A 22008-nucleotide genomic window follows, 5' to 3' on the forward strand; every position below is an offset into this window, starting at 1 on the left:
ATGTGGGGCATCTGAGGCTACCAGGCCTTTTTATCTGGTCCTTGGAACTCATCCCAGGCTACATCCCACAATGATCCTGCTTTGCATACAAATGTTGCCCGCCTGTGGAGGATGGGTCAGTGTGTCTGGCTACTAACCAGAAGGCTGGTGATTTGAGTGCACCCAGGGATGGCTGTGGGCAGGATTCATACATTGCAGAGGGTTGGAATCTACAGTTATATGGTTCTCCCTGTGTAAAACGTCCCTGTGAATTCTAACACAGTCTCTTGCTTATCTCGATGGAGGATTGAAGGGGATATGCAAATATGGGCAGATGCTAGCTTACTGTACAAAACTAATACAGTGGTACCTCTGGTTACAAACTTAATTCATTCCGGAGGTCCGTTCTTAACCTGAAACCGTTCTTAACCTGAGGTGCTACTTTAGCTAATGGGGCCTCCCGCTGATGCCGCGCCACACACACGCGCAATTTATATTCTCATCCTGAGGTAAAGTTCTTAACCCGAGGTACTACTTCTGGGTTAGCGGAGTCTGTAACCTGAAGTGTTTGTAACCCGGGGTGTTTGCAACCCCATGTACCACTGTAATCACATTTGCTGTCACAGCTACTCTTGTCTCTGGACCTTGACATTTGGCTCTCAGGAGGTTGCCAAAAGGGGTATGTGAAATTGGTTCTCCAGCCCCTGATATAAGCAATGGTTTGGCAACCTCTGACTTTCCAAATCTCCCTGGGTTTGGATAATAGCAGTTATACGAGTAGCCTCCTCTAGCACAAACAATGGTTGGAGATGGTGGAAATTGTAGTCCAACAGCCAACAGGAGGCTCCCCACCCTCTGAACATAAAGACAGAGGGGGGTGGAGTTTGGAGACAGGAAGAAGAGCTGATAGAAAGAGAAGGCAGGAGGATTTGGGGTAGGATGAGAAGATCGGGTGATGGAGAAGAGCAATTGAAATCCAGCAGTTTCATGCATGGACTCTAGAGGGCACACCACTGCCATTCATAAGATATCTGGATGAGTTAAATGTCAGATGGATATAGGCAGGCAAATAGGCAGGGTACACCTGGTGCCTTTTGAAATGTGTTATGGGAGGGGTAGATTATTGGCTTGCTTTTGTTCTTATTTCTATGGTGTATATTGTATTTGTAATTTGTGACCACCCTGAGATCTACAGATATAGAGAGATATACAAAATTGATAAACAACATAGATATCGGGCCACTGCAAAAACAGGATGTTGGAGTAGATGGGCCTTTGTCCTGGTCCAGCAGGCTCTCTCATATGTTGAGAGTTGAGAGAGTTATGCTAGTAGCCTATGCTATATGCCCCTCCCCTCCACTGTGTCACTTGACTCAGCTCTTTGAAGTCTGCCGTCCTGCATTATGACCTGAATAAAGTGGCATTCCCATACCCTCCAACATTTCTTTGATGAAAATAGGGACGTCCCATTCCATAATGATAATTGTATACTATTTATACTCAACACATCTTACTGCGTTGCCCCAGCCAATCTGGGCAGCTTCCAATATATATAAAAAACATAATAAAAATTAAACATTTTTTTATTAAAAAAAACCCCTTCCCTATGCAGGATTGCCTTCAGACGGCTTGGAGATTGGATAACTCCATACCGTCCAACATTTCTCCAATGAAAATAGGGACATCCCAAGGAAAAGTGGGACATTCCAGGATGAAATCATAAATGGGGACGGCTTCTCTAAATTAGGGATGTCCCTGGAAAATAGGACACTTGGAGGGTCTGCATTCCAGGTCAGTTGCCACCTACCCTCCATGCTCTCTCAGCAGGTGATGGCTGTGCAGAGGTCATTTCCTAGCCAACGGGAGCCAGAAAAGGCCTCCTTACTGCCCAGGAGAATTGAATCCCAGCGCCTGCTCAATTAGACCAATTGCAGGCAGCCATGGAGGTGGGCACCCTTCAGGGGGCGGGCCCAACAGAGCCGGCAGGCTTCACTTGGGTGCACACGGGGGATTTACAAAGGACCATTATTAAGCAGAGTCTTTAGGGCCATATCCGCTCCTTCCTCCTGGGCTGTGTTCAGAAAGTGGTGGTGGATGGATGAGTGTTCAGACCCCTGGGCTCTCACTTGTGGGGTGCCTCAGGGTTCTGTCCTCTCCCCCATGCTTTTTAACATCTATATGAAGCTGCTGGGAGAGATCATCAGGGGGTTTGGGCTGGATGTTCACCAGTATGCGGATGGCACCCAACTCTACCTCTCTTTCAAATCAGAACCAGTGAAGGCGGTGAAGATCCTGTGTGAGTGCCTGGAGGTGGTTGGAGGATGGATGGCAGCTAACAGATTGAGGTTGAATCCTGACAAGACAGAAGTACTGTTTTGGGGGGACAGGGTGTGGGTGTGGGGGACTCCCTGGTCCTGAATGGGGTCACTGTGCCCCTGAAGGACCAGGTGCGCAGCCTGGGAGTCATTTGGACTCACAGCTGTCCATGGAGGCACAGGTTAATTCTGTGTCCAGGGTGGCTCTCTATCAGCTCCATCTGGTACACAGGCTGAGACCCTACCTGCCCACAGACGGTCTCACCAGAGTGGTGCATGCTCTAGTTATCTCCCGCTTGGACTACTGCAATGTGCTCTACGTGGAGCTACCTTTGAAGGTGACCCGGAAACTGCAATTGATCCAGAATGTGGCAGCTAGACTGGTGACTGGGAGTGGCCGCCGAGACCACATAACACCAGTCCTAAGAGACCTACATTGGCTCCCAGTACGTTTCCGAGCACAATTCAAAGTGTTGGTGCTGACCTTTAAAGCCCTAAATGGCCTCGGTCCTGTATACCTGAAGGAGCGTCTCCACCCCCATCTTTTAGCCCGGACACTGAGATCCAGCGCCAAGGGCCTTCTGGCGGTTCTCTCACTGCGAGAAGCAAAGCTACAGGGAACCAGGCAGGGGGCCTTTTCGGTAGTGGCGCCCACCCTGTGGAACGCCCTCCCATTGGAGGTCAAGGAGATAAACAACTACCTGACATTTAGAAAACACCTAAAGGCAGTCCTGTTTTTTAATCTGTGATATTTTAATGTATTTTGCTATTTGTTGGAAGCCGCCCAGAGTGGTGGGGGAAACCCAGCCAGATGGGCGGCGTATAAATAAATCATCATCATCATCATCATCATCTCTGGGGTGTTGCAGCAGCAGGATTCCTGCAATAGCAAGGGGTTAGACTAGATGAAGGCTGAGTTGCCTCCCAATCCTATGATCCTAAGGCTTAATAACATATTTGACTGGATTCTTTTTCTTATAAAAAGTTTTTTTTAGCAATCTTTATTATTTAATCATCTTCTCCCATAAGCAACTATTAAGCACAACAAGCAAATACACGTAGCCTACTCGTAGACAGATCTATCTCATCTTGACTCTCATACGAATCGGAGCCCAGCAGCTTAAAAAATAAATAATGGTATGAATTACTGAGGGAAACAGGGCATTTCCAAGCAGGCAGTTGAGGGCCTTGAGCAACTCAGCCATTTGATATCAGTTGAAAGCACGAACAGGTACCAAACTAAAAGGTTATGCAATATTCATCTACCTACCTAGCTATATACAGAGGGAGGGGACAGAGGGAGGCACTTCAGCACTGTTTTGAAGACACCCTGTGCAAAAAATACATTTAAAGTCTCAAGATCCAGCAAAGGTCTGCTAACATAATATTCGGACCCATCTAGGAAGTAAGGTCGAGCTGAGTTGCTATTTTGGTTCCTTATGTCCACCCACACCACCAGTATCTTCTAGTAAATTCATGCTCACCGTGCTGGAGAAATTCCCATCTGTTTCTTACTAGAGCTACTGTGCATATAACTCTCTTTTTTTAAAAAAAAATCAACTGCAGCAACAAGTGAAGGAGGTTTCAGAATCACTACTTGTGTTCTCTTAGATGGTTTTATTACTAGCTGAGCAGTGTAACTCATAAGGGGAAGTACGGAACGTATTTACTACTTTGTACTGAGTTTGTACTCTGTTCACACCCCTACACCATGAAGCCTGGCTGATTCGACGCATTTCCATCTCACCATAGTCAATCTCTCCATACATATCTTCTTCTGCAATAATGTCCTGTTTTGTTGGTCTGTCCCCAAACGTTGGCAGGAACCACAGATAACGATTTGGGATAAATACGATCAATTGTCCCCATATCAATGTCCCTAGGCCAAAAAAGATGGACCATAACCACTGCTCCAGTGAAAGCTTTGTGCAGCTGAAGGGCTTCCCTCCAATCTGAACAATGAGGACCTGTACGACCAACGTTCCCACGCTGATGCAGCAAAAAATGGTATTTCTGAATATCCCCGAGAAAACATTCCTTTCGCCATGAATCTTCCGGGCGTTGATTTCGTTAAAAATTTGCATCATTACAAATGTGTTAAATACAATGGTGTAATGCTCGGTAGGAGGGTAATCCATGGGCACAGATCTCGCGTTTTCGATATCAAAGAATTTTTCGCCTGCAAAAACAAGGGAAAATACAACGGCCATCTGGTAAACGGCATGGAACAAAATGTTTTTCAGCATCGTGCGGGAGATAAGAGGCTTATTTCTCCCATAAGGCTTGCGTTCCAGCAGAGCTTCAGTTGGCTTTTCTGTTGCTAAAGCAAGAGAAGCAAAGGTATCCATTATGAGGTTGACCCACAGCATCTGAACAGCTTTCAGAGGGGAATTCTGGGTGACACACGCACCAGTAAAAGCGACTACAACGGCTACCACGTTAACCGTGAGCTGAAACTGAAGGAATTTGGAGATGCTGTCATACACATTCCGACCCCACATGACAGCTTTGACGATGCTTGAGAAGTTGTCGTCGGTGATAATGATATCAGAAGCTTCTTTGGCGACATCAGTTCCAGCAATGCCCATTGCAAAGCCAACGTCGGCTTTCTTTAATGCAGGCCCATCATTCGTACCATCCCCAGTCACTGCTACCACCTGCCTTTGTTCCGTGATGTTGCTGTTAATGATCCCTGTGACCAAGTTGTACTTGTCAGCAGGTGAGGACCTTGCAAGGACACAAAGAGTAGGCCAAACTCTGTCCATTAGCTCTTGTTTAATCTCTCCATCTGGACCGCGTATCAGCCGATTAAAATCCTGGCCCTCCATGCACACAGAGGCTTCCCCTTGCCTCAGAATGCCACATTTTGTAGCAATCGCCCGAGCTGTGTTGATGTTATCCCCAGTAATCATACGTACAACGATGCCAGCTTTCTGACATTTTCTTATCGCATCGGGAACTTCAGGTCTCACCGGATCTTCGATGCCTACAATTGCAATACAGGTCAAGTCCTTGAAAATCTCATCCTCGTTGTCCCAGTTGGGTTCTGAGGAGGCAGCTGGGAATTCCTTGAATGTCAGGCCTATGGTGCGGAGTCCCTCAGAGGCCATTGGTTCAATCACATTATTGATCACGTTTTCTCTGTCTTTTTTGGAAAAAGGTCCTGGACGCCCATTGGCATCCAATATGCGGGTGCATTTCTTCAGCAGTATTTCAGAAGCTCCTTTGCTGTACAGCCGAAAGCTGCCATTGGGTTTCTTCACCACTGTGCTCATTGATTTCCGGTCGGAATTGAAGGTGTACACTTTGTGAAGTGTCTCTTCTGTTATATTAGCCCTTACAGCCTCGAAATTCTGGTTCAGTTCCAACAGCAAACCAAGTAAGGCACATTCCGTTTTATTGCCAATTTGGCGAGGGAGCCCTCCTTCCTTTTCAGGAGGCAGGATTGTAGATGTATAAGCACAATTTACAGCAATGCCTTCAAGCAAGTAATTCATTATGGTGGGCCGAATCATTTCAGGGATGGGGATAACTTTATAATGTGCACTACCAATAAAAATTTGGACCACTGTCATTCTGTTCATGGTCAAAGTCCCCGTTTTGTCAGAACAGATTGCAGTTGCATTACCCATGGTTTCACAGGCATCCAGGTGCCTCACAAGGTTATTATCTTTCATCATTTGCTTCACAGAGTAGGCAAGGGAGATGGTGACAGCCAGTGGCAGGCCCTCTGGAACAGCTACGACCAAAATGGTCACTCCAATAATAAAGAACTTCACTATGTGCTGTATATAAATTGGTGTGCATTCAACAGTCCAAGTACGCTTCTCGATTGCAAATGTTTGAACCAGGAAAAAAATAATAAGGACGAGGACCGTGATCACTGACATTGCCAGGCCTGCCTTGCCAATCTGAAGGGCTAACCGTGTGAGTTTTGCTTGCAGAACTGATTTTTCTTTCGGGTGTGAGGTATGCTTCTGGGCACTTTCCTCATCCTCAACCTGGTTTCCAGACACTTTGCGGGGCTTTGGGCCTGATTCCTTGCTGTGCCCAGGAGTCACATCTCCTGAATTTTTGAGCTTCTTCTCTGCCTCCTCGTCTCCGACTCCGAGTAAAGTGAGGATGATCCCTGTTTGTGAGTTTACGCCCACAGCTGTAATAACCATTCTCCCAGAACCTTCCATCACATGGGTACCTGAAAGTAACATTGGGTCCACTGTCAATGACTTCTTGACATGATCTGATTCCCCTGTGAGGGAGCTCTCGTCAACTTGCAGATCATGCCCCTGGAGAAGCACACCATCAGCTGGCAAAAGGTCACCATATTTGATCTGGGCAATGTCCCCAACCACTAATTCAGCTACTAGCACCTGCTTGCACTCCCCGTGCCTGATAACAGTAAACTTCTGTTCACTTTCAATGCGACTCTGCAACCCCCTAAATTGCTTTTCCTTACTCCAGTCATTGAAGGCAGTTACCAACACAACACACATGACAGATAGAAGTATTGCAAACCCTTCGATCCAGTCAGCCTCCTCCTCTTCCTCTTCCCCTCCCCCTCCGTGCCCTTCCGACTGGCATGCTGCAATATTCCCTCCAGGTGGCTTATAAAAAGAGAGTCCCAAGGAGATGATGGCTGCAACTTCTAAGATACATAGCGTCATATCCTGGAGTGCTTCCCACATTAATTCCAGGAAAGTCAGGGGTTTCTTAGGTGGTATAAAGTTACTTCCGAATACAGCTTTCCGGAGCTCGATTTCTGATTGGGTACCAACTATTCCAAGTGTGGGTGAAGTGCGCAGTCGTTTACAGATCTCAAAGACATCACCATAAAGTTCCTTTATTTTCTCCACTGCCTCGGACTTACGGTATTCCATCAGTTTTCGCAGCTCTGAGAGAGTGACCCCGAAGTCTTTGTCAGCAGTGTCTCTAGTGACCATCATCCTGTCTTCCTCCACAGAAAGAAATGAGAGAATCAAGATGGCTTCTATTCTCAATCCAGAATCAAGGAAGGGTTGTTTGTTTGCTTTTCCACCACCCCCACTTGGTATGTAAAGAGGGCAGCGGAGAGCACTGTCAACTCAATAGCAGAGGGCCTTTTAAATTCAGAGATCCATCATCATTTTCATGTCTACACAAGTTCTTTTAGATTACCTTCTGTTTTGTTTTTTTAAAAACCAGGCAAGAACGATAGGCTCAGATCTTCATTTATTCTCAATTTCCACACCTGGAGACACATGTACTGTGTGTTTGCTTCAGTTTGTTTCTTGCTCCATGTTCCAAGCTCAGCCCTGTCCCAACAGCCTGGTATCACTAGCTCTACGTTTCAGGGAAAGGATGTAAAACACAGCTCTGTATTTCAGGCTCCTTCATTTCCCCATGTTGGTTGATGTCTCCTCAAAGCGGCAGTTACAGGAGGATGGGAAATGGAATCAGAATCCTACCAGCAGCCAATGAATCATGGCTTGTGTCACATTTCTCTTAGCTCTGAGCGTACATGTCACTCATAGGTGTGTTGAGTAGAGTTCAGAATTCTAAATTCTGATTCTGTTTTCTTATCTCTTTCACTTTGTTGATGAATTCTGTTGCTGTTTTATCATCACTTTAAGTTTCCCTGGTGAATTATGAGGCTGTTTCCAGGTGTACTTAACTTTGCTTGGTGAATTCTTATGCTTCTTCCCCCCCCCCCCTAGTCTAAACTTTTTTCTTTCTTTCTTTCTTTCTTTCTTTCTTTCTTTCTTTCTTTTTTGGAGGGGGGTTAATTCTCTCGTGCTGTTCTCTGATCACGTTCACTATGAAAGATGGATTCTGAAGCTGTGGACCACAACAGACAGGGCTTTTTAAGGGGGGGGGGAGGATGGTGTATCTACTGTAATAGTGGTAGATTTATACTGGATCCACCCACAATACACTTTATTATTAGTTCTTCTGAGATGCTTCCCCAGTGTTACTGCATTATTACCATCTGTAGGGGCGTTCTTGCACCATAAGTGGAATGAAAAACAAAGCAGAACATTTGTGGGAGGAATAGATTATGAATAACCAGTAATGCTGTGCACTGGATACAGCTGAATCTCAAGTCAAATTGGACACATTCAGAGGGATATGAGCCTCCTCTGAGTCACATTTCATAGAATCATAGAGTTGGAAGAGACCACAAGGGCCATCCAGTCCAACCCCCTGCCAAGCAGGAAACACCATCAAAGCATTCCTGACAGATGGCCGCCAAGCCTCCGCTTAAAGACCTCCAAAGAAGGAGAGACTCCACCACACTCCTTGGCAGCAAGTTCCACTGTCGAACAGCTCTTACTGTCAGGAAGTTCTTCCTAATGTTTAGGTGGAATCTTCTTTCTTGTAGTTTGAATCCATTGCTCTGTGTCCGCTTCTCTGGAGCAGCAGAAAACAACCTTTCACCCTCTTCTATATGACATCCTTTTATATATTCGAACATGGCTATCATATCACCCCTTAACCTTCTCTTCCACAGGCAAAACATACCCAGCTCCTTAAGCCATTCCTCATAAGGCATCGTTTCCAGGCCTTTGACCATTTTGGTTGCCCTCCTCTGGACACGTTCCAGCTTGTCAGTATCCTTCTTGAACTGTGGTGCCCAGAACTGGACACAGTACTCCAGGTGAGGTCTGACCAGAGCAGAATACAGTGGTACTATTACTTCCCTAGATCTGGATGCTATACTCCTATTGATGCAGCCCAGAATTGCATTGGCTTTTTTAGCTGCTGCATCACACTGCTGACTCATGTCAAGTTTGTGATCTACCTAGATCCTTTTCGCATGTACTGCTCTCAAGCCAGGTGTCACCCATCCTGTATTTGTGCCTTTCATTTTTTTTTTTGCCCAAGTGTAGTACCTTACATTTCTCCCTGTTAAAATTCATCTTGTTTGCTTTGGCCCAGTTGTATAATCTGTTAAGGTCATTTTGAAATGTGATCCTGTCCTCTGGGGTATTAGCCACCCCTCCCAATTTGGTGTCATCTGCAAACTTGCATTTAAAATAAAAATAAAAAATCCTTCCAGTAGCACCTTAGAGACCAACTACATTTGTCATAGTTGGTCTCTAAGGTGCTACTGGAAGGATTTTTTATTTTTATTTTGACTGCGTCAGACTAACACGGCTACCTACCTGTAACAAAAACTTGCATTTAGACAGCTACAGTTCACCATGGGTCAGGTTGGGTGGCTAAGAACAATTTGGAGTTGTCACAAACTGAGGTTATGGCTTCAGCTTAGCAACCGATCAGGAACAGTGAGCATGCAGGCTTCCCGTTCCTCTTCAACCACAAAAGGGAACTACCATCAGCCTCTGTGATTGGCAGGCACAATGAATCTAGGAGTGACAGACATGCGAGGAAATTTACCTGGTGGCATCGAGGGCTGGGCGAGCGCACTCTGCCCCTGCCTGGTATCCATGTGCGCACACCTGCCTTGAGTGCTGGTGAACGCCCCAGGTTGGAGGGTATGAAGTTATGAGACCGCCCCCCCCCTCCGAGCCAGGGAGAGAAATAACTACACAACCTTTAGAAGACATCTGAAGGGAGCCCACTATAGGGACATTGTTTAATGTTTATTGCTTTGTTATGATTTTATACAGGAGGCAGTGGAAGACAGGAGTGCCTGGCGTGCTCTGGTCCAGGGGTCACGAAGAGTCGGACATGACTAAACAACAACAACAACAACAACAACAACAAATGATTTTATATATGTTGGAAGCCACTGACAGTGGCTAGAGCAACCCAGTCAGATTGGTGGTGCATAAATATTTTCATTGGGAAAATGTTGGAGGGTATACTGCCCTACCCTGTTGCCTATTGATGGGAATTTTTTTGCCATTCCCGAAATCATGTCTGCTTACTGTATAAGAGCAGAGAGGGAGAGGTTGTGGAAGGCTTGTGGGACTCTTTTATCTGGAGGTGTATGCAAATGTAGGGCCAGCTTCCTGTTTATATCAGCCAGACTCCCTCCCAGCCACATCTACAACAAAAGGCAGAAATTGTCTCAAAACTCAAGTTGGGAAAATGCTGCTTTTATTTCCAATTGTTTTCCTTTCAACCATCTTTGGGGGTATTTTTTCTCCATTTCATCGTAGGGGTGTTTTCAGATCTAGAGGTTTACATGAAGGGGGTCTTAATAATAGATTTCTTTCTCCCTAGGTGTCCACTCAGAGGCCCGGCTGGAGGAGTCTGGAGGAGACGTCAAAAGGCCTAGTGAGTCTCTCCGTCTCTTATGTCGAGCCTCCGGGTTCACCTTTAGCAGCCACTGGATAAGCTGGGTAAGACAGGCTCCTGGGAAGGGTCTGGAATATGTGGCAGAAATAAATCCAGAGTCCACTACCTTTCGCTACGGGGATAAAGTGAAAGGACGATTCACCATCTCCAGGGACAATTCAAAGAGCCTCCTTTATCTGCAAATGAATAACCTGAAACCCGAGGACACGGCAGTGTATTACTGTACAAGTGCACACAGTGAGAGGAAGTGATACTGAAGCCTGGCAAAAACCCTCCTTTGCTCATGGCTGCTAAATTTATTAAGCTGCAAGAGACTAAACAAATTGATTCCGGTCGCTGGGACAATAGTTTGATCTTGTGCTCCCATTCAGAGATAGACAGTAATTCATCTCTACAGCAGTAAATGTGTGGGCTCTCTCCAGACATGTTATAATACATACACAGCTAGGTCAGGGGCAAAGCCTGCCATTATAATGCTGCTCTTAATTCAGATTGTGATTCTTTCAGATATGAATGGGATCCAGAAAAAATGATTCTCACCTTTCCTCTCTCTTTGTCTCTCTATTCACGAGCTACCAAGCCATAGAACACTTGCTTTTCGGACAGAGAGAGTCATTGCTAGTTCCCTGCAGGATAGGTTTAATCCCCATTCAGAAAATCTCATATTAAATGTAAATGAAAAGACTTTGCAACCTGAAAAAGAGACAATGCACATACTTTTGTAAACCAAGAAAATCTGTATTTATTTATTTATTCGTAAAAAAATAGAACTAGAAAAGATTCAAAGACACGAAAGGCATTTTATAGTACTTCTCCCATCATCCCCCAATCCCTCATCCAAAATATACAAAATAAAAAGTGAACCTGGCCAGTCACCATCACGTATCAACAGGAATTAAATGGAGAGGTTGTGGCTGATGGACCAAAATAAAAAAAATAAAAATCAAAACATCTGTCCTCCCTATCCACCTGGAGATGAGAATGGAACTGAAATGGAACTCTGCTAAACTGTTGTGTTTGGTGGTCTGTAGACCCCTCTTCTGGAGTAAGTTGAGGTGGGCGGCTTAGCATTTCCCCAGGTGCACCCAGATGTGGTTTGTGTGTACATGTGTCTGTGTACCACAGGCATGTGTGACACCCACTCACCTCTCCACCGATATGAAGGATAAGAATCAAGTTGAGCAACACACTACTCAGGAATACTATTTGCTGTGTTTGGTTGAGTCCTGGCTTGGACTATTGGGGAAGTGGTCGCCAATAGAGTTGGCCATGCTGCCTGGGTCTGATGAGAGGTCTGATCCAGCAACATCTGCCCTCGGCAAAGGAGTCTCCCAAAACCACTTGATTTCTTCTCTAACAGGAGAAAGCAGTAACATCCAGACACCAGCAAATTAATAATAAGTTCTTTATAGAACTTTAAAGGGGAAGAATGTGAAATTTACAAAAATGATCAGCAACTCAAAGTTCAGTACTCGAGAGAGAGACAGCTTGCCCTCCATTCAGCTGTACACATCACAGGTCTCCCAAGCATAGCTGCCAAGTTTTCCCTTTTCTTGCGAGGAAGCCTATTCAGCATAAAGGAATTTCCCTTTAAAAAAGGGAGAACTTGGCAGCTATGCTCTCAAGCCATGATATAATGAACACCTAGGACAGGTAGAAAGCCTGCCATCATGGTGCTGCTGTTCTTCCTTTAATATGATCACCTGAATGGGATCCAAAAGGAAATTCTCCCCTTTCAGTATCTCTCTACTCACAAACTACCAGATCTTTGTTTTACACATGCCCACACATCATATGCATAATTCTGTCAGTTCCCCACACTACAACTGAATACCCTATTCACAAAACATTCAAAGCCATGAAAGGAAGTTTATAGTACCTCTCTCCCCATACCCCAATTCCTCATTCAAAATAACAACTCAAAGTTAAAATAATCCACATTTGTTTGGGGAACAGTTAAATGCTTGGTGCTCCTCTACAATGCCCAACTTCACTAGAAGGAAAATTCATCCATATCTTCTAACCCATAATTTCACACATTAAACATATTCTCATAAAATTGGATCCCTGAACTCTTCAGTTCTTCCTCCTGCTTCTCACAAGGGGGCAGGCATGGTGTGGAGAATACAGGATGCCTTCAGCTGTAACTGAAATAAAACCACAATCCAAGTACTGTTGCTGTTTTCAGCTGTGAGTCTAATTATTTTTTAGACATTTCCTTGATAATTGTAAAGGTAAAGGTAAAGGGACCCCTGACCATTAGGTTCAGTCGTGACCGACTCTGGGGTTGCGCGCTCATCTCGCATTATTGGCCGAGGGAGCCGGCGTATAGCTTCCAGGTCATGTGGCCAGCATGACAAAGCCGCTTCTGGCAAACCAGAGCAGCACATGGAAACGCCATTTACCTTCCCGCTGTAGCGGTTCCTATTTATCTACTTGCATTTTGACGTGCTTTCGAACTGCTAGGTTGGCAGGAGCTGGGACCAAGCAACGGGAGCTCACCCCGTCACAGGGATTCGAACCGCCGACCTTCTGATCAGCAAGCCCTAGGCTCAGTGGTTTAACCACAGCGCCACCTGGGTCCCTATAATTGATAATTGTACAAAGGTACAAATCCCAGGAGAGATTGACTCCCTGAGAGATCCACACTTATCTCTGTTTCTTCAGTCCTTGGATAATGATTCATGGTGGGGAAATGTAGCTGAGTTTTTAGGGGAACAATATGCCCACTCCCAGAGATGCAGTTCCCAGAGCTCCCTGGGAAGAGGAACTGACTCTGGGAATTGTAGCTCTGGGAGGGGAATAGGGGTCTCCTCACAACTCCTAAAACTCTTTAAAAACCAAAGCTCCCAGAATGCTTTGAGGGAAGCTATGCATTTTTAAAATGGTGATACAGTGGAAGAAGAAGAAGAAGAAGAAGAAGAAGAAGAAGAAGAAGAAGAAGAAGAAGAAGAAGAAGAAGAGGAGGAGGAGGAGGAGGAGGAGGAGGAGGAGGAGGAGGAGGAGGAGGAGGAGGAGAGTTTGGATTTGATATCCCGCTTTATCACTACCCAAAGGAGTTTCAAAGCGGCTAACAATCTCCTTTCCCCTCCTCCCCTACAACAGACACCCTGTGAGGTGGGTGGGGCTGAGAGACTTCAGAGAAGTGTGACTAGCCCAAGGTCACCCAGCAGCTGCATGTGGAGGAGCGGAGACGCGAACCCAATTCCCCAGATTACGAGTCTACTGCTCTTAACCACTACACCACACTGGCTTTAACTGCATGGTGTGAGTGTGGCCTCAGGGTATGGGGCAATGGGCTGAAAACCAAGGCCAGCCACCATCAGCAGGTCTGAGATATAAAATAAAAAATGGAATAAAAATCTGGACTAGTACCAAAACCCTTTCAAAGCACCCTCCACATCCAAAATGCTGGATTTTACTTTCCACCCATATACCATCCATTATAAATTATCTCTATGCACATGTTTGCATTGAAGCAGTGGCAAAGCCATCAATAAACCTTGATGCCAAACCTGTTTCCAAATACCCTCTTTATGTGCCATTAGCCACTGGGGGGGGGGAGGCCTCATGCAAATATCTCCAGGAGGTTTCAAAAGAATTTCCTTCAATATAAACATTTCACATGCTCCCCACTCCCCAAATCACTAGGACATTACTTCTTTTAACATTATGAAGTTTTTCTTATTCTTGTTTTCTTTGGCGGCCTTTCCAAAATGTAAGTGTATTTTTGGTGGAAAGTTGAGAAGTATTGGAGGTGATTGGACGGTGCTCAAACATTAATTGAAACATTCTCTGCTTTTAGGGGTCTTCTCAGACATTCAGCTTGCATTGTCTGGGCCAGGAATGGTGATACCAGGAGAGAACCTCAGCCTTCTCTGTAAGGTCACAGGTTTCTCCATCTCCACTCAGCACTGTGTGTGGCACTGGGTCCGGCAAGCACCTGGGAAAGGGCTAGAATGGATTGGAGGCACATATCCCTATGATGGGGGAAACTGGTATGCCCCTTCTCTGTAGAACCGTGCAGCCTTTTCTTCAGACACCTTCAAGAACGAGTCTCCCTCCAGCTGAACACCCTCACAGCTGCAGACTCTGCCATGTATTCCTGTGCCCGAGAATACCACGGTGTGATAAAGTCTACTGGGGCTGTGTATAAAAAAAGGAGGAACTGCTTCAGAATGCAGAATCCCCACTTGTAATTGCTGGGTAATAAATATACTGTGTAAAGATACTTAACCGAGCAATCCTGTTCTCTACTGATGCTGGGGAAGGAACAATTAGGTTGCAGCATTTTGGTTATTAGCCTAATGAAGGCATTTCCATAGAGGTATGGACATTTACTATGTGACCCGGTATCTTTGCTCCCGATGAAATTATGAGATGTGGTGGATGTTGGACCCAAAGCCTAGCAGGGAAGTCACAAGGACATGCACACAAGCCCCACTCTCAAAAGACTTCACATACAGCGGTCACCCTCAGTCCTCCGACACCACTGCTTATGCCTGTGTTTGTGCTTTTCTTTGCCTTAGCATTATTAGGCATAACCTCAAACCTGCATTTGTAGGAGCTAGCAGAGCTCCATCGAGTAAGCCAGCTTCCTCACCATACACTTGATTCCCAGATTGTTGTTGTTGTTGTTGTTGTTATCATCATAATCTAATCATCATCCATTTATTTTATTTTATTCTTACATTACTACTGTAGCTCTGGGAGGATAGGGATCTCTTGACAGCTCTCGGCACCCTTCACAATCTACAGCTCCCATAATGCTTTGTGAGAAATTTTAACTGTTTAAAGTGGTGCCACAGTGCTTTTAACTGCATGGTGTGGATGCGGTCTCAGGGTAATTTGGGCAGTGAGCTGAATACATGAACTGTGAAAAGCCTGCCACAACCAGCCATTTTCTAATGTAAATATTGAGTTTTGCTTTCTGCAAATAGTCCCTCCATGACAACTTTGGGAAGGGAGGAGAGTTAGTGAAAAAGCTAGCAGCAAACCCTGTAACCAGAATAGCTTCTAGTACCTCCTTTTATGTTAGGAGTCACAGGGGACTCCTTTATGCAAAGGAAACTTTTAAATATCTCCCTCCTTGCAGGGGAAGCATTTTTTTTAAAAAAAAGACTCTTGATGTGATTTCACGAGGGGAGAGAAATAATAATGGTGTTGCATTTTGGAGTGTGGTGGGCATTCCAGGGGTGGAGGAAGGGTACACTGGACTGTGAATATAAAGATGGAACTGATATCTTACATTTTCTTTTATTTACATAAAAAATTCCTCTTCTCCAGGATGCCACAGCAGAGCTCCCTCCCAGCAATTTTTTTCACAAGCTGCATTTAAAATTATAATTGCATCACATCAACAGCATCTCTCTAGGTGCATGGGGAAGGGAATCTGAAATGATGATGATGATGATGCCAGTCCCTTGAACTATACACCACAACCAGCAGTTTTAAAGTATTAAAGAAAGAAAAATCCATCCCCAGTACATTAATCTATTCAAAAACGTCTTTGATTGAATTTTACATTCCATCTATGCCCCATCCATTAGAACTCTACTCTGTGTGCACTTGTCTTTGTGTGTTTGTCCTTCCTCACAAAGAGGAAGCAAGGAGCAAACCTTGGTCCCCGAAATTGTTTTTATCGGCCTCAGGTGCCTCACTGGGGAGGTCTCGTGTAAATGCCACCAGGAAGTTGGGAGTAGTTTCCGATGAAAAGCCCTGAATATAAAATCTTCACTTGCTTCCCAGCCCAGAGTCCCCTCTTTCATGTATCTCTTGGACAATAATTCCTCAACATTATGGAGCTCTTGTTATTCTTGTTTTCCTTGGTGACATTGTCTAAAGGTAAAGGAAGTTCTGCAATATTAATTTACTTCTTGTGGCAATTTGATGACGTCCAATCATCCATTTCCATTTTTCCTCTTTCCAAGGTGTCTTCTCAGACATTCAGCTTGTATCATCTGGGCCAGGAATAGCGAGACCAGGAGAGAATCTCAACCTGCTTTGTAAAGTCACAGGTTTCTCCATCTCTACTCAGTACTCTTGGTGGAGTTGGATCCGTCAAGCTCCTGGGAAAGGTCTGGAATGGATTGCACGTATATACCCCTATGCTGGAGGAAAAGCATATGCTCCTTCCCTAAAGAACCGAGCAAGCATTTCTTCAGATGCCTCCAAGAACGAGTTCTCCCTCCAGCTGAACTCCCTGACAGCTGCAGACTCCGCTGTGTATTTCTGTGTCCAAGATAGCACAGTGAGACAAAGCCTATTGGCTCCCTGTTCAAAAAGTAGAAGTTATGCTTCTATAAACAAATACACTGTGAAAGTTTTAACAGAGCCATTCTACATTCCACAGATGATGCAGAAAGCGCATTATCTTATTAGAGATAATGCGTGTTGCGGAAGGGCTGTAAGAAGTCCTCCAGGTTTGGGTGGGGGCTGGGGTTATGCAAGCCAGAGTGTTTAGGGGGCGTGCTTGAATTGAACTCCATTTCCGATTGGCTGTGGGCTCCCTATTTATTCCCAGCGTCTTTCGCTTTTGGTCACTCGTGCTGGTTTTTGAATCTCCCTCCCACCCGCCGCGTGTTTTTAAGGTGTTAGCCTGACATTGCTTTGCCTGTCAAGGGGTCGCCTGTTGAAGGGGCCCAGTAGGAATTTTGCCATATGGCCGATTGGCTGTCATTTGGTTTCTTGCCTAGCCTACTGCTTAGCAAATCATCACAACTTGTTAGGTTGGCGGTTAGGCTTTTGGTTAATTAATTTGTTGGAGGAGGGGTGAGGCATCTACATGCCTACCATCTTCTTAACATTGCTCCATATTTCTAGTTACAGGTAGGTAGCCGTGTTGGTCTGAGTCGAAACAAAATAAAAAAATTCCTTCAGTAGCACCTTAAAGACCAACTAAGTTTTAATTTTGGTATGAGCTTTCATGTGCATGCACACGAAAGGTCATAACAAAATTAAAACTTAGTTGGTCTTTAAGGAGCTACTGAAGGATTTTTTTTATTTTATTGCTCCATATAGAAGTATTCCGTTAAAGGAATCCTGGGCTTTGTCTCCTGTCCTTACACCCCGCCATATGGCGGGGCTGGGGGGCCTTTACAGAGATTGAGCCTTGGGGAACACTCCTGGTCAAGAGGGGGGAATGCCTGGGCACAGCTACCTCCTCCCCCATGGGGTGTTTACTTTACTTCCCATTACAAATGGGGAAGTCGGAGCTGGTGCTGTCCAAAGTGGACAGATGGTGATGGTCCTGACCCAAGTGGTCAGATGGAAAGTGGTCCTGTCCCAAAGCCGGGGACAGATGGTTTAACCAAAAGCCTAAGCCAACACTCAAATAAAATAATTGTATTTAAATAAAGTTGTGGCCAAAATAATGCCAAAAACCCAAACCAAAAATAAGTGTCCTTGTGTGAGTTATTAGGGAGGATTTCGGGCAGCCTCGTCACGCAACAACATCCAAACTACCTGCCTCTTCAATCTGTAACTTAATGCAGAAATGATTATACTTGTGAAAAACCAACAGAAGGGACACACAATGGAAACAGACCAACGTGAATCAGTACAATGCTGTACAAAATAACTTTGCTGCAACATTTTTTTCTACCACCTAAAATCAATATCCAGTTTAGGAAATAAACAATTGTTCATATTTGTATTCTGTCTGCTCATACCTCTAAGTTATGATTAAGGCTGCTGGCGGTAGACCTCAAGAAGGAATGTAGACTTTTTACAAAATTGTGAATTGGCGATTGTGTCTTTCTTCATCATCCCGTCATCCCTTGGCATGACATGAAACCTCCTCTGCAGCACATAGTACCTGGAAAACCCGGGTTCAAATCCCTACTTTTCCATGAAGCTCACTAGATGACCTTGGGTCAGTCACAGCCTCTCAGCCTAAGCTACCTTACTGGAGTGTTGTGAGGAATATATGAGGAGGGGGGTCCATATTCCACCTCTTCCTGTTCCCCACAAAGGGGCAGTCATGGGGTGAAGAACAGAAAACGCCATCGACAATTATACCTGCATCACATCAGTAGCATCTCTATAGGTGCATGGGGAAGGGAGGCTGATAATAATAATAATAATAATAATAATAATAATAATAATAATAATAATAATATCAGACCCTTCAGCTATCCACCACAACCAGCAATTTTAAAGTACTGTGTAAGAGAAAGAAAACTCCATCCCCAGTACATTAATATCTTCCAGACTTTCCTCCTACACCAACGTCTTTGATTGAATTTTGCATTCTGCCTATGCCACCTCCATTAGACCTCTACTCTGTGTGCATTTCCCTGGGTGTGTTTGTGTGTGAGCAGGGGATAAAGAGGAAGGCAGCAGCAAACCCTCGTCCCCCAAACTGCTTTTATCTGCCTCACTGGGGAGGTCTCATGTAAATGCCACCAGGAAGTTGGGAGTGGTTTTGGATGAAAAGCCCCCTGAATATAAAACCTTCACTAGTTTCCCAGCCCAGAGTCCCCTCTTTCCTGCATCATTAGGCCATTAATTCCTTAAAATCAAGGCTCTCTTGTTGGTCTTGTTTTCCTTGGTGGCTTTTTCTAAAGGTAAGGGAAGTTCTACACTATTAATTTACTTTATTTGGCGATTGGATGACGTCCAATCATTCATTGCCATCTTTTCTCTTTCCAAGGGGTCTTCTCAGATATTCAGCTTGTATCATCTGGGCCAGGAACAGCGAGGCCAGGAGAGAATCTCAACCTGCTTTGTAAAGACACAGGTTTCTCCATCTCTACTCAGCACTATTGGTGGCACTGGATCCGTCAAGCTCCTGGGAAAGGTCTGGAATGGATTGCACGGATACACCCATATGATGGATACACACACTATGCCCCTTCCCTGAAGAACCGAGCAACCATTTCTTCAGATGCCTCAAAGAACGAGTTCTCCCTCCAGCTGAACTCCATGACAGCTGCAGACTCCGCTGTGTATTTCTGTGCCCGAGAAGACACAGTGAGACAAAGCCTATTGGGCCCTGTTCAAAAAGTAGAAGTCCTTCTTCTATAAACAAATACACTGTGAAAGTTTTGAGAGAACAATTCCACAGATGATGTGGAACAACATCCAAACTGCCTGCCTCTTCAATCTCTAACTTAATGCAGAAATTATTATAATAATTTATACTGATGAAAACCTACAGAAGTGACACACAATGTAAATAGACCAATGTGGATCAGTACAGCACTGTACAAAATGACTTTGCTGCAGCATTTTTTTTCCTACCACCTAAAATCAATATCCAGTTCCAGGAATTGTAGGAATAGGAGAAGAAAATGAAATAAGGAATAAAAAGATAAGTTCATAAGGGAAAGCATAGTAGTGCTCATTATAATAGGGAATCGATATGGAAATGCTGGGAAGTTTATTGTATTTCTTTTCTCTTTCTTCATTCTTCCTCTCTCTTCCCTTATTTTTTTATCTTTTTTCCCTTTTCTTTTCCTTTTTTCCTTTTTCCTTCTCTTTCTCCTTTTTCTTAATAAGTTTGGTTTTTTGTATAATTTGTATAATTTTGATTTGCGTTTGCATTTGTGTTACATTGATTCGTATTGATTTGTATTGATGTATGTTGAGTTATGTTGATTTTATAGTTAATATGTTTAATATTAAATAAAGTATTTTTTAAAAAAATAAAATAAAATCAATATCCAGATTTGCAAATACATGATTATTTGTGTTTTGTTTTTATAAAATTTGAATTGGCCACTGTGTCTTTTTTCATCATCCCATCATCCCTTGGCATGACATGAAACCTCCTCTGTAGCACATAGGACCTGGGAAACCCGGGTTCAAATCCCTACTTGTCCATGAAGCTCACTAGATGACCTTGGGTCAGTCACAGCCTCTCAGCCTAACCTACCTTACTGGGGTGTTGTAGGGAAAATATGAGGAGGGGGATATTATGTATAGCAGCTTGAATTCAATGGAAAAACTGGGCTTCCGATTCGTCGCGCTGGTGAAGTTGGACGCAGGGACTTCGTGCTCCGAAGTCCCTGGCTTCGTGTAGGGGGGGGAAGTCCGCAGAGCGAGCGGACTCCCCGAAAAAACACCGGGTAGAGAGTCCCGGTGACATAGTGCCCAGCTGTTTGCTCCGGACGCGAATCCTCTGCTGCCCGAGAGCTCAGTAGAGCAATCGAGAGCCAGCGGAGTGGAGTTGCGGGAGCCATTTTTGGGTTTCATCTTACCTCCTTGAAGTGAAGCTCCGAGTCCTCAGCCTGCAAGCGGCGGATTCTTCCAAGGAAATAAAAGACTTCTTCAAAGTAAGTCAAATCTCCATTCGGATCTTAAAAATTTTAAATTTGAAGATAGGAAGAGATTCTAAAGTAACGGAAGCCGATCTCTTCCAAATGGATAATCGGGAGGCGCATTAAATATTCCCAAGCCGAAAAGGGAAAACTTCTTTCAAGATTGCGGACCCGAGAGAAAGAAAGACTTTCCCAAACCTCCCCAGCCCCCAGTGTCGTTGCCCCTTGAGGTTCAGCAGCAACAAGGGGGAGGACGCTTTGACAGCTGTCAAAAGCTGTCAAATTGTTAAAGGACTAAGAAAGACGATTTTATTCCTGTGAATTGGAAAAATTGATTCAAAAGGTTTTAAAAGGATTTAAGTGGACTGTAAATTTGAAATCTGATGAGGTTAAAGACAAAGGATAAGAACAGCCAAGATGGAGCCGACAACGTGGTAGAGAGGAATTTTCCAGTACCCTTCTGCCCTTATCTCTGGTCTGCCTGTGGTCAAGTGAACTATGAAAACAAAATTCTCTCGAGCTTTCCAGGAGGCTGTGTTGGGCTATCTACAAACATGGGAAGATATCTACAAGGAAAGGCAATGCTTCAATCCAACAGAAAAGGAGAATGAGGTGCAAGAGCAAGATTTAGAGGACAATTTTGATTATGAGATTGTGTGTGAGGAGCAACAATTTGAGGACAATTTGGAGACTGATTCAGACCATAAAAATATGTGTTGGATGATGAAAAACAAAGATCAGAACAAAGAGATGAGGCCGACAAGGAGAAGCAAAGTGAAGAGACGATTGATGGAAGTGAAAATCCTGGAGAGACTGAAATGTTGAATGGTGTTAGTGAAGGGAGGGAAAGGCAGAAAGAGGGAGGAGCAGAGGTCTGGAAGTGGATGTGGGAAAGAATTGGTGTGGGGTAAAAATTTTAGTTTAAGGTACTTTTTTTGGTTTATGAACAACGGTGTCGGAATCTTGGCCTGTTAAAGGATATGCTGATCCAATTGGGAGGAGGGACATGGGGGGGGGAAGGAGAGATTTTTATAGTTTAAGGTTAAGAGCTTTCTGGAGGGAGTAAAAAGAATGGCTGAGGAAATATGCTTAGAGTTTGTTTTTGAATAATTTTGGTGATCAGGAGGTGTTTGGGTGGAAAACTGCCTGTCTCCCCCTTCTTACTCTTGGTACCCAGTGGCAGGGGGTGCCTTGAGGGGAGAGGGAAG

The 22008-nt window shown here is 44.6% G+C and overlaps 1 pseudogene across 1 annotated transcript; it reads right to left on the reverse strand.

Moving 5' to 3' along the window:
• Positions 1-3293: 3293 nt before the first annotated feature.
• Positions 3294-7685, reverse strand: LOC118095662 (plasma membrane calcium-transporting ATPase 1 pseudogene; annotated as a pseudogene). The gene has a single exon (XR_015946491.1). The product of XR_015946491.1 is annotated as a plasma membrane calcium-transporting ATPase 1 pseudogene (transcript).
• Positions 7686-22008: the final 14323 nt, after the last annotated feature.

The sequence above is a fragment of the Zootoca vivipara genome, chromosome 12, assembly GCF_965207765.1.
Source record: "Zootoca vivipara chromosome 12, rZooViv2.hap1.1, whole genome shotgun sequence".
Taxonomy (NCBI): Eukaryota; Metazoa; Chordata; class Lepidosauria; order Squamata; family Lacertidae; genus Zootoca; species Zootoca vivipara.